The sequence below is a fragment of the Mesoplodon densirostris genome, chromosome 18 (assembly GCF_025265405.1).
Source record: "Mesoplodon densirostris isolate mMesDen1 chromosome 18, mMesDen1 primary haplotype, whole genome shotgun sequence".
NCBI lineage: Eukaryota > Metazoa > Chordata > Mammalia > Artiodactyla > Ziphiidae > Mesoplodon > Mesoplodon densirostris.
Window position 1 is genome coordinate 2,861,357 of NC_082678.1, and position 11,352 is coordinate 2,872,708.

Consider the following 11,352-nt stretch of genomic DNA (forward strand, 5'->3'; position numbering starts at 1 on the left):
GCCAAAATCTCCTATGTTTGGGCATTTGTTTCTCATACTTTGCTAATACAAATAATGCTGAAAAACCTGTGTGTATTTTTTTTTAAATAGTGTTGGAGGGTTATATTCAGGGTAAATTCTAGACGTGGGATTGCCAGGTCAAAGGGTCAATGCCTATTTTGTTAGATATTGCCAGATCCTCCTCCAGAGGGGTTGTACCATTTTGCACTCCCACCAGCTAAAGGAAAACTCTTTTCTCTAAACACCAACAATACTTCTGACACCAAATGTGTGGGTTTTTTCCCTATACCAACCAATTCTCCAATTCTCTGCAGACACCAACTGGGTGTCCTAGAATTCAATTCACACACTAACTACCCAGAGTCAGAGCAGACCCCACAGGTTAAGAGCTCAGGCCCACAAGGCTACTCCTCACTTCAGACACCAGTCGTAAGTCCAGACCTCACATACTTCTGACCGACCAGCTGTAAATCAGGGCTTCCCACATTTATTTGTTTTTATTTTTGGCTGTGTTGTGTCTTTGCTGCTGTGTGCGGGCTTCTCATTGTCGTGGTCTCTCCTGTTGCAGAGCACGGGCTCCAGGCACGCAGGCTTCAGTAGTTGTGGCTGGCGGGCTCAGTAGTTGTGGCTTGCAGGCTCCAGAGCGCAGGCTCAGCAGTTGTGGCGCACAGGCTTAGTCGCTCTGCAGCATGTGGGATCCTCCCAGGCCAGGGATCGAACCTGTGTCCCCTGCACTGGCAGGCAGACTCCCAACCACTGCGCCACCAGGGAAGCCCTCTCAGGTTCAATAATTTCCTAGAATGGCTCACAGAACTCAGGGAAACACTTTGCATACTCTTACTGGTGTATTATAAAGGATGTAACTCAGGAACAGCCAGATGGAAGAGGTTCACAGGGCAAGGTATGGGGGGAGGGGTGCGAAGCTCCCCCACCCTCTCCAGGTGCACCACCCATGCAGCACCTCTATGTGCGGCTCCGTGAACCCATTCATTTAGGATTTTAATGGAGGTTCCATTACACAGGCATGATTAATTTAATCATTGGCCATTGGTGATTAATTTGATCCTCAGAACTTCTCCCCTCCCCAGAGGTGGGCGTGGGAAGGAACTGAAAGTTCCAACCCTCTGATCCTGTGGTTGATTCCTCTGGGAACCAGCCCCTATCCTCCAAGAGTCACCTCACTAGCATAAATTCAGGTAAAGTTGAAAGGGGCTTATCACCCCTACACTCAGGAAATTCCTAGGGTTTTATGGGCTCAGTGTCAGGCAACAGTGGCAGAGACCGAATATATTTTTCTTATGTCACAGCAGCAAACTATGAAAGTGTGTTTCCCATACAGTCTTGCCAACGGAGTATGTGGTCAAGCCTTTGAATTTCTGTCAATCTGATAAATGAGAAATAGCGTGACAGTGTACTTCTGATTTGCATTTCTCTTCTTCATGAGTAAAACTGAGCATACTTTCATCTATTTAAAGGCCATTTTTAGATGTGTTTTTCTGATGTATGTGAGTAAACTATCTCTTTGTGCCTCTTGCCCACTATTCTAACAGGGAAGGATTACTTTAGAAAAAGATACTGCATTCATTAAAGGTACGCACTAAATTGCGTACCTAAGAGGCCCCTAATACAGTGGCTTAGGTAGGACACAAGATCAATTCTTTCTCATGTAGCAGTAAGAAGGGAGCAGCCTGGGGCTTTTGGAGTGCCTCTGCCATCTTCAACCTGGGCTTCCATCTCTGTGTCTAAGCCACTTCTCATCAGCAGGAAGGCGAGACGTGAAGGGCAAGCACCTTTTCTCCTTCTAAGGACGGGATCCAGAAGTTGGGCACCTCAGTACTGCTTGCCTCCTATTGGCCAGGACTCGGTCACATGGCCACAGCGGGCTGCAAGGAGGGTGATGAAATCTGGTCTCTGGCTGGACCACCACTTATCCTTGAGGGTGGGGTTTCCATTACCAACCAGAAGAAAGGGAGACTAGGTAGTGGAGAGTAGTACTTCAGGGGGTAATTAGGCCTCTCTGCCCCAAGACCTGCATGAATCATAATAGAGAATGTTTATTGAGTGGCTCCTATGTGGACACTCTATTTCAAACACAGGACATGTGTGAAACTTGTAATCTGCACAAAAATGTATGAAATGGGCACTAGTATAGAAAGGAAACTGAGGCAGAGAGCAGTCAATTAATTAATTTCCCCAGAATCTCATAGGTAATAAGTGATGCAGCCAGGCAGCCTGGTGCCAGGACCAATACTCTTAGTCACTATTTTATTCTGCTTCTGGACCATGTTTAGGTATTTTGAGATATTTTTTTGTTTTGCTCCCTGGGGCCAGAACTTTCTTTCCTCTAACACACGAATCTATTGTTCCGCTTTCAGACATATCACTCTCATACACTTTTGTAGGAATGCGTCACGTTTGCCAGTAAAGGACTGTCTTCCTCACAGCTGTATTGCAGCCTTCGGGATTGCTCAGTCGCCTTCCAGTCACTGCACGGCCTGGTTGTTGGGCGGCTGAGACTCCTGTCCTCCTGCCTTCCTCGTGCAGCCTTGTAATAAACCCCCATTATGTAAAGAACCTTCTTCTTGAAAGAGTCCCAAACTCACCCCCTTATATGTGAGGCTGGGAGTCTGGCCTTTGCCCTGTGCCTGTTGATGTGCCAATGGAGAGGTTTAAGCAGGCAGAAATCAGGAGCAACCTGACTGTGATTTAGAAGCATCCTTAGGTAGCGATGTGAGGGGCAGAGGAGAAACAAGGAGGCCAGTGCAAGACCTTAACCAAACCCATGGGAATGGAGAGACATTCCTCCCTCTTGTTGGGCACAGGGTCCTGGCCAGAGTAGCATGTCCCTGTTTTTCAGACGGGAGCTGCGTCACCATCTGGCGCCACCTGCCTCTCTAGGCGGGTCTTGCACTGTTCCGTGCTATGCACACTCCAGCTGCACGGCACCTCACTGCCCCCCAACAAGCTCACACTTCTGCGGTGCTTTGCCTCTGCTCATGCGGTTCCCTCCGCCCAGAATGTCTTCCCTCTCTAGCACTGTCTGGAAAATGCTTACTTATCCTTCGAAGTCCAAGTAAAATGTCACCTAACCTGTGGTGACACTTCCCCTACTGTCCCAGACTTATTCACATCCCCCCTGTGCTTCCATGGAACTTGGTACACACATATATTACAGTAGTCATTGCACTGAATTGTAATTGTGTGTTTGTGTTTGTAGTCACCGCGACAAAATGATGACCTCCCAGATGACGGGGATGAACTTTATTCCTGTCTATTACCCTTAGTTCCCAAAGTGCGTACAGGACGCCTGGTATTGGTAGGCGCTCAATAAACGTCAGTGAGTGAGTGGTGGGGTTGATCTCCTCCTGATGGCAGAGGGGGCTTCCCACCTGCATCTTCCTGGAGCAACCTCTAGAGGGCAGTCTCACACCACATGCGGCTTTTCTACCCTCTGTCCAGTTGCCTTTACTACTTTAGGCAGCCTACATAGATGATGATGGATAGATGGATAGGTAGGTAGATAGATGCTACATAGATGATAGATAGGTGGGTGGATAGATATGGTCGGGTGGTCCAGATGGGCTCAGGAATTGACAAGCACTGGGATTTGGGACTCTAACCAGGCACTGCCGGCCCATACCTTAGACATAGGCTTAGGGCCTAGGGACTATGGTTGAAAGATGGAAAAAAGTTTTTGGTTTCAAAATGAACAAAGAAAATTGCAAAATGAAAATTCATATTTAAACAAATGGCTATAAGACAAAAACTTCAACCAATTAACTGCAGCTCCACTTGTACATAGTTTATGTATAAATGACATTTCATGTGGCATGTGAGTGCATCTTTTTTTTTTTTTAATTTTTTAATTTTTTATTTTATTTATTTATTTATTTATTTATGGCTGTGTTGGGTCTTCGTTTCTGTGCGAGGGCTTTCTCTAGTTGCGGCAAGTGGGGGCCACTCCTCATCGCGGTGCGCGGGCCTCTCACTATCGCGGCCTCTCTTGTTGCGGAGCACAGGCTCCAGATGCGCAGGCTCAGTAATTGTGGCTCACGGGGCTAGTTACTCCACAGCATGCGGGATCCTCCCAGGCCAGGGCTCGAACCCGCGTCCCCTGCACTGGCAGGCAGACTCTCAACCACTGCGCCACAAGGGAAGCCCGTGAGTGCATCTTAGTTTTTGTCATTATGTGGGCAGTCCTAAAGCACTGAGTGCCCTTGGTGCCCTTGAAAAGGCCCTGGGAGGGAGTAAGCGGAATGGAATGCTACTTGGAAGCCCAGACTCCCCACCAGAGGGCTCGGGGCCCTGCTCTTTAGCTCAGCTACCCAGTGAGTCTGAGGCTGGAGGCCCGCACACCCACATCTGCCTCCCCGCTTCCTGCTGGGGGCTCTGGAGCCATGCCTACCCGGGCCTGGTCAGTAACAAAGGCTGACCTCAGCCAACATCTTTCTTGGTCTCAAGGTAAGATAGCAGAGGGGTGGTTTAAGCTTCTCCACTGGGAAGATGTTGAATAGGAAGAGGTTCTGTCCCCTGGGACTTCCGGCTTAGCAGGTAGAATGGGCAGGAGACAAGACCGGGACCAAGTGACTCTGAAGTCAAGTCAGAACCAGTCAGGGGCTCTGAAGCCCTAGGTAGGGATCCAGGAAGGCTTCTGGGAAGAGGCAGTATTTTGAGGTGGCTTTGACAGGTGAGTGTCATACAGGCAGTAGTTGGAACATCCTAAAAGAGCAGGAGAGGGTGGAGGGGAAACTAGGTGGCATGTCCTTCAGGCTTCACAGAACCCATAGGGTAGTGGAGCCTCCAAGTCACACATGAAGGGGCTAAAGTTCAGAGAGTTAATAATGAAAGTAACTGGGCTTCCCTGGTGGCGCAGTGGTTGGGAGTCCGCCTGCCGACGCAGGGGACACGGGTTCGTGCCCCGGTCCGGGAAGATCCCACATGCCGCGGAGCGGCTGGGCCCGTGAGCCATGGCCGCTGAGCCTGCGCGTCCGGAGCCTGTGCTCCGCAACGGGAGAGGCCACAACAGTGAGAGGCCCGCGTACCACACACACAAAAAAAGTAACAAAGGCCAATTATTGAATGCTTACTTCCATCCAGACCCTGTGCTAAGCCCCTTATATACATTGTCTCATTTAATCCTCTCAACAATCCTAACGAGAGGTAGATGTTATTAGGTTCATTTTACAAATAGGGAAACTGAGGCTCAGAGAGGTTACATAAATTGTTGAAAGGTAGGATTCAAGGGCAAGGTTATCTGACTTCAAACCAAGTGCTCTTAACCACTACATCCTGCCCTCTTTCAAAGCAGCCTGCCCAGTTTTACAGGGCTCTGAATTACATGGAAGAGTGCAACATTTATTGAGGGCTTCCAATCAACGTGTCAGCCCCTGTTCTAAATGCTTTGCACATTTTAACTCACTTAGCTGAAGTAGAGGATGTGGTCATCATTGCCATTTGTAAATGGGGAAACCAAGGCCAAGAGAGGCTAAGTAACTTGCTGGAGGTTGCTGCCAGGCTGCCTGGTTCCAGAATCTGGGCTCTTTACCACAAGCCTGCCTACTCTATGGGGTCATAAGGTATGGGGCTGGGGCAGTGAGAAGCCCAGTGGGGTAGAGAATAAGAGGGAGGGCTGTAGTGGTCTATGTGATGCGTGCGGGAGAACCCAGCCCCAGGAGCTGATCACAGTGTTTTTCTCTGCTGTTTCCTCAGTTGGAATTCAATGCTGATTTCCTACCAAAACTACTGAGAGCATAATGCCTCCCCAGGTATCTTTTCCTTATGGCATTTTGTTGAAGTAATTTTATTTTTTTCATTTAATTTTATTATTATTATTATTTTTGTGGTACACGGGCCTCTCACCGTTGTGGCCTCTCCTGCTGCGGAGCACAGGCTCCGGACACACAGGCTCGGCGGCCATGGCTCACGGGCCCAGCCACTCCACGGCATGTGGGATCCTCCCGGACCGGGGCACGAACCCGTGTCCCCTGCATCAGCAGGCGGACTCTTAACCACTGCGCCACGAGGGAAGCCCTGTTGAAGTAATTTTAAATTAGCAAATACAGCTGCTTTGCAAAGAGGGGTTCATTTTCCACTTGTGACCAGAGCTATTGGTCTGTTGGAGCTTTCCTGAATGGCTCACACAGTCCTCCAGTTAGGCTCAGGAACCACTTTGTTAAGAAGGATATTAACAAGATGGGGTCATACAGGGGAAAGGCTGGTGTGGATGTGGTCAGAAATTGAATTAGGAGATGGAATGGAAAGCTTCCATGGCCCTGGTCCCTAATACGACTCTCTTCAGGGTCTTTGGGACCAGTTCTAGGTTGCCTGCCTCAAGGGGAAATATTGTGGACAGGTATATGCGGGTGGAACAATCCCATTTGGGGAAAGGAAAATTGTAGGGAGATACAGAGCATTAATAATTAATTAAGCACATGGGCCCTGAAGTTGGGACTATCTGAATTCAAATCCCTACTCTGCTATTGTATGATGTTGGGTAATTTACTCAACCTAAGTCTTGGTGCCCCATCTGTAAAATGGGTATATTAATGATACCTTTAATCGTTAACTGTTTATACAGTAATGATTAATGGCTTTTTGTGGGAATTAAAATGACCAAGTACAAAGTTTGTCATACAAACATTCAATGCCTATTATTTTATTCAAATTAAATGGGGGACAACAACAAAAACAATTCTATTGTTCAGAATATATTAACAGGGACTGAAGTTGGCTATAGAAAGAATTTCCTGACAACAAAGGGTGTGAAGCCTAAGAAAATTGTAAAAGTTCCTCCTCAGTTTCTTTCCAAGAGTGGATTTCAACTCAGGGATGGTCATTTCTGGAGGCAGGGCCTGGGGATGCCCTGGTGATGGGCTGGTCTGTGTGGCTTCCTGAATCCATGACAACTGATAAACAGACACTCTGTATGGCATTGCCTGGGGTTTACAACCAGGAGATGGAGCGCCTGCACTGCCAAGATGCCCTTTATAGCTGTTTCCTGAACCTGAGTAAATTTCTGTTTAAAAAGTACCTCCTGGGCCCCTAACTACGTCTCCTTCCTGCTTAACATTAGCAGTTGCTTCCCTTTGGCTGAGTGAAAGCTGAGCTGCAAAAACTCCCGGAAGGAAGAAAGGAAGGAAGGGATAGTGGGTTGGGTGGGGTGGCAGGGATGGGTCCTCCATAATGGGGGATGGGCCTGAATCCGGGCCTGGATGTCACTAGGGCTTCTTTAAGAGAATTTGTCCTGACTTGAAGGTAGCTGGAAAGCCTGACTACTGGCAAAGGCAGAGTTACTAAGCATCAGCTGAAGGGATGGCAAGTGGTGAGTGGGGCCCTGGCCAAGCAGTTTTTATCTTCAGGAAAGTTTCAGAGTCATTGTCACTTGCAGGGGATTTCCTGGACTATGAACTTTATTGCAGAGGGCAGAATGGGTGGGTGAGAGGAAGCTGGCCTCAGGCGCCACACCCACCCCTGCCCATTCCCCCACAGCAGGATTCTGTGTTACAAACCTAAACCCCGGTCCAGCTTGGCCTCCTGCAGCTGTGCCACCCTCAGCAAGTCCTCATCCTCACTAAGCCCTGGCTCCCTCCTCTATAAAAGGGGATGACAAGAGCACTTAACCGGTAGTAAACACTCAATGTATCTAGGATTTAAAGGTCAGAGATTTGCACTGAGGGGAAGGAACAGAGCAGAGAGTCTGTCCCTTTTCTTGGGAGCTGATCAGAGGAACAAGCCAGGCGTAAATCAAAAGAAATGCAATTGGAAAATGCCTTTTCCAGCCAGTGGTGGAGAGCAAAACACAAATATTGGAAAGAATGTCTAGTTACTCTCTGCAGTATATTTTGTCACACTGTTTATTTCGAGACGCTGTTCAAATAAAAGTGTGTCCTCCAGGCTCCCACAGACTGACAGCAGGAAGCAGCAGTCAGGAAGCACATGGTGGCAAGCCGGAGATTTGGTCAGAATGTGTTCTGGGCCCCCTGGCAGATTCTGGGGAATTGACTTGGGGAATCGACCATTTCACTACAAAAGCACGGAGGGGATGGCAGGGACTAGATTGTGCTGGCTGAAGACTAGGCAGGGGTCATGGAATTCAACAGGAGGCAACAAGCATCTACCAGGCACCTGTGTGTTCAGTAATCAGAGAAGGCTTCCAGATGGAGGGGGCTTCTTCTTATAATTGGCGGGAGATTACTGGCTCAGGCAAAGGGTATAGGATTCAAACAGGAGAGGAGGATCAACACCAAGCAGCAGTAAAGGTGGAGGAAGCACCCCTGCCTTGGGGGCCTGTAGAGAGACCAGGTGGTATCAGAGGTAGCGGGGCCGAGAACAACATCCCGGCGAGCAGATGTTGAGAAAGGATTCGCCTCTGACAACGGATGTGAAATACTGACCCAGAGAAAAGTGCCTGGTGTTTGTCCAGGCCAGACCAGGGCAGCAGCGTCTGCGGGAGGAGGTGCAGGAAGGCGGCCCAGGTTGGGAGGCCGAGGCTCCTGCAGCTCCGCCCCGGGGGAGCCTCACCAAGGTCCAGAACTCAGCCTCCCTACCTGGAGACAGATCCTCCAGGAGGATTTAGAGAAGGATCCTTATGTTTGGAATCAAGGCAGGTGGCTATGCACACACATGAGCACACACGTATAAATAATTAAATGGTTTTGGTTTTTTTTTAAGGTCACCTAGGCATAGAAAGAACTGGATGGAAATGTTAATAGTGATTGCTTGATGGAACTATATTTCTTTTGTTTCTATTTCATGCATTTCAAATGTTCTTTAATGAGCAAATACTGGTTTATAAAAAGAGAAAAAAGAAGCACATCTGCCTGTCAACGTTTAGTTCCTGAAATCAAAGGTTTCTTTCTAGTCCTACTGATATAGCTAAAACTGACTAAATTAGTTAGGCCTCCATCACCTTATACTTCACTTGCACGTCGTCTTCTTTCCATATGTTTTTCTTTTCCTTTGTTAATGATTCCTTTGCACCTAATTTACCTGCTAGTATTTGAGACTATTGAACTCATTTTCTGAAGCTGTTTCACCGCTTGGCTTTCAGGTGGCAGCTTTCTTTTGCCTCTTGGATGGCGGCCGAGCCCCTGAAGTTGACGTTATTCAGGGCCTGTCCTCAACTGACCCTCCAGGTTAGCACACTCATTCCCATGGCTGCAGCTACACCGCCCTGTGTCAGCAACAACTTGCAGCTCCAACCCGTCTTCTTATTTGGCTGCATCAGGTCTTAATTGTGGCACACGGGCTTTTCTCCAGTTGTGGCGCACGAGCTTAGTTGTCCCGTGGCATGTGGGATCTTAGTTCCCCCACCAGGGATCGAACCCACGTCCCCTGCATTGGAAGGCGGATTCTTAACCACTGGACCACCAGGGAAGTCCCCCAACCCATCTTCTTGCAGAAACATTTCTCCAATCATCTACTGTCTATCCCTGCAAGTTCCTCAGATTCAATATGCTTAAAACTGAAACTCTCTGCCTGAGAGCAACTCTTCCTTCTGTATCATCTATCTTGCTGGTCTGGGTCAGAATCCTAGTTATCATCTATTCTTCCCTACCTCTCTGTAGCAGGTTGAAAAGAGATGTCCATGTCTTATAATTACTACCTTATATGGATCAAGTATACTGCCTTGTAAGAAGAAAGATGTGATTAAGGATCCTGAGAGGAGCTTATCTTGGATTATCTAGGTGGGTACTAAATCCAATGAGGAGTGCCCTTAAGAGACACTTGGAGGAGGAGACACACTGAGAAGAGGAGGTATTGTGACCACGGAGGCAGAGACTCAAGCCAAGGGATGCCAACAGCCACTCAAAGAACAGACGGTCCCCTACAGCCTCGGGAGGGAGTGTGGTCCTGCCAACACCTTGGTTTTGAACTTCTAAGAGCCTCCAGAATCTGCCACTGTGAAAGAGTAACTTTCTGTTGCTTTAAGGCACCCAGTTAGCGTTGTTATGGAAATTAACATAACCTCATTCTTTGGCACCTAATTGATCACAAAAGTCCTGTTGATTTCAACTCCTAAATAGCTCTGGTTTTCCCTCCCTTCTGCATCTCCACTGTCTGGTCCAGGCCCCCCTGCGCTCTCTTGCACCACTGCAGTGGTCTCCTAACTGGTCTCCCTTCCTCCCGGCTTCCCCTGATTTATTATCCCTACACCCCATCCATTCTCCACAGTGCTTCCACAACCTAGAACCACAGGGATCATTCTAGAATATGTTCGCCTACATCACTCCCCTATTAAAAGACCTCAAAGGCTCTCTATTGCCTTTAATAGGACCAAGTCCGGATTATTCCCCGGGACGGTACACAAGGCCCTTCCCAGGCTGGAGTCGACCTGCTTTCCAGCCTCCCTTCTCACTCTGCCCCACGCACACGGATCGTTGCAATTTCCTCGTCATGACCTGCTGTTTGAAGCTCCTGCTCTTTTTTAGAAAATAAACCTTTAATTTTGTGGTAATTGTAGATTCACGGACAATTGTAAGAAATAATAGAGAGATCACATGCATGCACCTTTTAATGCAGCTTCCCTCAGTGGTAACGTCTTGCAAAGCCTAAGTACAATATCACAACCAGGATATCAACACTGAGGCAATCCACCTGCCTTATTCAATTTCCCATTTTTCTGGTTCTCATTACATAGTTGGTTCAGTGCATTTTTATCACGTGTAGGTTTGTGGATCCACCACCAGAGTCAAGATACAGCACAAGGACCTCTTCCTCACGTAGCCCTCACACCCCAACCTCCCTACTACCTAACCCCTAGCGTCAGTAGCCTAGTCTCCATTTCTATAATTTTGAAATTTCACGAGTGTTAAATGAACAGAATATATAGTATGTAATTTAAAATGCTTTCAAATTTAGTTTAATTCTGTGGAGATTTCAGTCAAGTTATTGCATGTGCCAGGTTTGTTCCTTTTTATTGCTTGGTAGTATTCCATCCTTTGCCTTTTAAAAAACATTTATTTATTTATTTATTTATTTGGCTGTGCCGGGCTCTTAGCTGTGGCATGCGGGATCTTCGTTGCCGTGTGCGGGACCTTCGTTGTGGCATGCGGGATATTTAGCTGCGGCATGCGGGCTCTTTTACTTGCAGCATGCAGGATCTAGTTCCCTGACCAGGGATCGAACCTGGGCCCCCTGCATTGGGAGTGCAGAGTCTTAACCACTGGACCACCATGGAAGTCCCCATCCTGTGCTTTATTATGGCATCCTCCCCGGTTTTCTCCACCTAAAGGCCACTCATCTTTTAATCAGATTCAAATCCCATCCTCCCACCCACAGCACTTGTTGTAAATTATTGCAATTATCTGTTGCACGCTCAGCTCACACCATCTTCTCTGGTTCTCTCCTCTC